Consider the following 5,432-nt stretch of genomic DNA (forward strand, 5'->3'; position numbering starts at 1 on the left):
ATGAATATTGAGACACGCGTCGTTTTGACAGTTTTGAGCTGGAGCGATCTATCGACGAGTATGCCAAAAACTTATTGGGCTCACACGAAGACAGGGCCCATTCTTTCTTTGTACGAACAAGTTCACCTACCTATAAAGCCCACAATATCCTGAAGAGCACAAATCGCATAACAACATTGTAAGACTATTATATTTAGGTTATATTTGAGTAGTGATATAATTTTAAATACTCTATAAATATTAATAAAAAAATAATAAATAAATATTAAATAGTAATAAAAAATAGGTAAAAATTAATGACAAAATAATAAATAGTAAGAAAATATTTTGAGTAATCACTCAAACCAAACATTAGACTATTATTTTATAAATATTTTATCTACACATAAATCTTAAATAATAAAATTTACACACTGACGTAATTTAAAGTGATGTATCATATTATAAAAAAGGATCCGGCTTGACTCCAGTTGCAAAGTAACATGATATCTCCTGTTATTAGATCTAAGGGCTATTATTGCATCTTTTAAACAAAAAAGAGTGTGCTAATACTATGTTGGAGAGGAACATGTTTTATTTATTTTTTATTTGTTAATTTTTGTCAAAATTTTACTACAAATAAATTTTAAAGATTCTTGTTTTTGCTACATTATTTATATGTTGATATATAAATATATTATTTATTATAAATAGTAAAAAAATAAAAATATATTAATGTCTTCCATGCTAGCACTTGCAAAAATATAACTATTAAAAAATAAAGAAATTTTGTGCCCCACGCAGCGGCTGTAATAACTTTATGCCCAACACATTGCATCAACTATAATTATTTTAACCATGATAGGAAAACAAGCTTAAGCCGCAAGTATAACGTGATTAAAAAAAAAACCATCTATTTATCAATTAAACATAGAAACTAGTATAAAATATATTTATATATATTTTTAATATTTATATACAAACATATAAATAACATGATAACAATGGTCTCTTTAAATTTATTTTTATTAAAATTGCAAGTATATTTTCAACATGATTAGATTTTACTGACCAACATACAAAGCTGACCGCTCAAGTCTCAACAGGAGATGTCCTGTTACAGTGAAACTAGAGGCAAGCCGAATCCATATAAAAAAATATGATAATAGTTCTCGAAGGGAGGGGGTAAAATAAAAAAGAAATGGGTGATAGATTATAGGTTTGGTCCATATTCTATTAAGGAATAGACCATCAAAGGTGGTTTGCTTTGATCCAACAAATGGATAACTGCTTATAAATTTAAACCACAACATAAGAAAGACATTGCGATTGTATGTTCTGGTTTTTTCATAAGAGAAACTTACCGACTCTCACTGCCTCCATACAAAAACCACATTATAGCGATAGCAATGTTCAAAGGAGGAAGAGGTAAAATAAAAAAAGAAATGGCCAATGAACTATAGGTTCGGACCCACGTTCTGCTAAGGAGGAGATCGTCAAAGGCAATTTGTTTTGATCGAGCAAGTGGATGAATTGGTTATTAAAGAGGAAAAGAGGAAGATGACATGACAGGAAAGTAATGCACAGAAAGTGCTCGACAGAATGACTCATAAAGGACTGAATTTCAAATCTTCCATAAAAAGTTTACAGACTCTTTTTCTATATATCAATGCACTGTTCTTGTGTGTATATATAATACAAAATTCCAACAGACTACAAATTAGAGATTAAATCCTCACTGTACAACTCATCAATTCTGTTATGGTAATATTTTTTCAAATGATTCTATATCATTTAGTTAAGAGTAATGCTACTTATTATTACAATTCTCATCATCTTTCCATCATTCTATGATGTGGTATTAAATGATTAGAGATTATTTATTATATTTTACTTGTAAACCTACCATCTAATATCATATCATAAGATGATGAGATGATGATGAGAATATTTTTTCTTTAGTTAAAACAGAGGCCATGTCCTATCCTTTAGATGCTGAGTCACTGGCCACCTCATTAGGCGGGGCAATAGCCTTAATAGTTATGATTTTAAACAAGTACCAAAAGAAAAACATCAGGTGGGGCAATAGCCTTAATAGTTTGGGACTTTTTGTAGGATTACTCTACTTACAAAACCTTCGTGTATTCATTCAAAAGTGGGATAGTTAGAATAGAAAAATCTGATCATTTACCTTCCCATTGTACTGGTGCGTGAAGACCACACACTGGCAGGAATGGAGTGGAATTTGCCAGTTTCATGTGTGTGATCAGTGGAGTTACAGAATCATAGAGGCATGCATGCAAGCCACACATGTTTGTCAATGTACGGAAAGTTTTGGCCAATCTTTGTAGCTTGGCACCTCGAGAGTGTGGTAGTAATTTGTACTCTTTGGACAGTCGAAAAGTGACAGATTATGCGTTTCCTGACTCGGTAAATAAATTTTCTTTTTCAAAAAAATAAAAATTAAAAAGAGAGGAGAAAAAACTATATGAACAATGGACTTGTGGTTGGAGAAGATGAGGGGGGAATATGATTTTTAGAGTATTTTCATTGGTTTGACCAAAGTTGAAGGATGGCTAAAATTTAGATAATTTATGTCAAAAAGACCTTATATTGAATTGGACATCTCTAAAATACTTTGAATTTCAGCTATAGACTATAGTGCTTTATCAAATATAACTAACTACAGTTCTTTTATCAAACATTAAAATATTAATTTTTCACTCCAAGTAAATAAATTAAATTAATTAGAATATAATTATCATTTAACATTTAGAATATAATTATTATCAATATTTAATTAGTAGAACTACAAAATGTGATAAAAATAAATTAAATAATAAAATTATTAAATTATTAATATTTTATTATTATATAGAAAGTAAATGGATAATCTAATTTGGAGATTTTTTTTTTTTAATTAGAAACTTTCATTAATGAAAATGAAGTTATAGCTGTGACCTGATACAGAGTACAAGCCAACTAATTTATGTTGGAGCTCCTACCAGTACTTAAATTTCTTTAAATCTGATATGATCTTAACTTCTATAATTCTCTACAGACAAACTGTAGAGACAAATATTTTACCTAAAATAGAAATAGCTTTCATCCTACTCATTCTAGAGGAGGGGAGTGCCTTCCTCCCCCATCCTCCAAAGGAAAAGAGGGTATTCTACCCTCATCCTCTAGAGGAGGAGAGGGTTTTATTATTACCTAAACAAAACAAAAACAGACTATTTATAAATATGAAAAAATAACGAATTACAACGTATAAAGCCTTTGGAGATTGAATTTAAATGAAATAGATAAATATAAATTCACGTGATATTAGTTAAAATTTGAAAATGCATTTTGCCAATTCAATAAAAATGCTCTAGATAGGAGATGGGTTTTAGAGAGAAGGAAAAGAAAGGTCTCTACTTTTCCTCCATATATAGTAATTCACCAATGTTGGTCATGTGAGTCTCCTCGAGCAAGTGAGGCTTTCGTGATCTACTTTTACAAACGTTTATCTTCATGTCAAGAATAGGACAGAACCAAATATATATTTACTCCATTTCTAGAATTTATTTCTTTTTTAATAGCCACTAAATGCATTAATTCTCCTAGTACTCCACTAGAAATATTGGGAGGACCTAAACAAAAGCTTTGTGCACGCACTCAATGGAGAACTTGAAGCTGATGATCACATGCATATAATATTATAACGTGCAATTAAAAAAAAACAAAAAACAAAGGTGGGTTGAGTATTGGTAAACACTTACCACAAGTAATAATAATCATTATACACAAGACTATATTAGTCGATATGAAAGCCGAACCACAGGTATCATTATCACTCTTGAAAGTCTTTGAATGATTATTATTGAAAGCTCCCTATTATAACTTTATAAGAGTCATGATTAAAAATAAAAATTACTTGAAATTCTGAAAATTTTTGAGCCTCTGGAATGAGGCTATGGTGTGTGTGTGTGAATGGGAGTTCCCTGGTGGGCCAAATCCTATATATATTATCCATGCAAAGGAGGTAGTAGGCCGGCTACTTTACTACCCCACTTGCTAGACGCGACTTGATTCGGACAACATCAATGTCATAATCCTCTCAGCAATCTCACCCACAAACGGCAGATCGAAAAGCGTTACTGTTCATACTTTCCCTATATTACAACTAAGTACACTAACATTAACCATATGAAAATTGAATGATTGCGTTTGGATATTTAATTGACTTGAGTTAAATTGAATGGTTGCATTTTTAATATTATTATTTTAAAATTTTAAAAAAAAATTAAATTATTTATTATATTTTATGTTAAAATTTGATAAAATTGTAATAATTAGATGAGATGAGTTGATACGTTGAGAATCTAAAGTGGCTATTTTTTTCTTATAGCTTGAGTACGTAAGAGAGAAATACTATAAAAAATAGAAAGGATTGGTTTAGTGAAAATTATAGTATATTTTAATTGTTTTATTTTAAAATAAATAAATAAAAATAATATATTTCAATTCAGTCAAAATGAAAACATCATATAGAGAGTTGGACTCAAATTAACATAATGGTTTTGCGCGGCAAGTAGCATTCAAGAAATTAATTGGTCAATCATGACCATTAATTTGGGTTCTCACAAATAATTGTCATTTTTAGGTTGGAATATAAGTTAAATATCCCTCCTGCATTAATATTAATGAGTTTAACCTATGCATAAGAGGTGTTATATATATATATATTGAATGGATATTTCAGTAAGGAAGATTCATATCACTATAATATATATATATATATATGACGAATTATATATGATGAATGTAATTATTTAAGATGAAAACATGCACTCATTTTTATACCAAAAATAATCAACATAAAAACAGTTTTCTTACCATCTCATCGTATGTAAACTCATGAATATGCATGATTTGATGATTGATCTGAGTGATTAGTGCATGCAGGGCGTTACGTACGTACGTTAGGCCCACAGCATGTGTATGGTAACATTAATTTCAACTGTTTTTATTGATCTATCATGCATATTTCTGTCAATGATAACGACAATCATGCACTAGCTATATATATTGAGAGGTAGCCGTACGTGATGCTTTATTTGCATATATTAGAGAAAAAGCTTAAAGAAATTTATGATATTGGGAGACAAGGTGGCATGCATGGAGGAGAAAGTTGAAGGAAAATACAAGTTTGTTTTCGTTTTTTTTTTTTTCACATTTAAAAAAAAAAAGATCAAATTTCATTATAATGACCTTTAAAATAGTGAAGTCTTTTATTTTTTAGCCCTAATATGTCTCAACCAGTCTATTAATTTCAGGATGTTGATCAAAAGAATGATCAGCTTTTTTTCACCTATTCTGAATTTTTTTAGTTAGACTGCAAATGGCATTTGTTTGGATTGAAAAAAAAAATGTGAAAGCAAGAATTTTCATATAATATATAAAAATAT

The sequence above is a fragment of the Carya illinoinensis genome, chromosome 1 (assembly GCF_018687715.1).
Source record: "Carya illinoinensis cultivar Pawnee chromosome 1, C.illinoinensisPawnee_v1, whole genome shotgun sequence".
Lineage (NCBI taxonomy): Eukaryota > Viridiplantae > Streptophyta > Magnoliopsida > Fagales > Juglandaceae > Carya > Carya illinoinensis.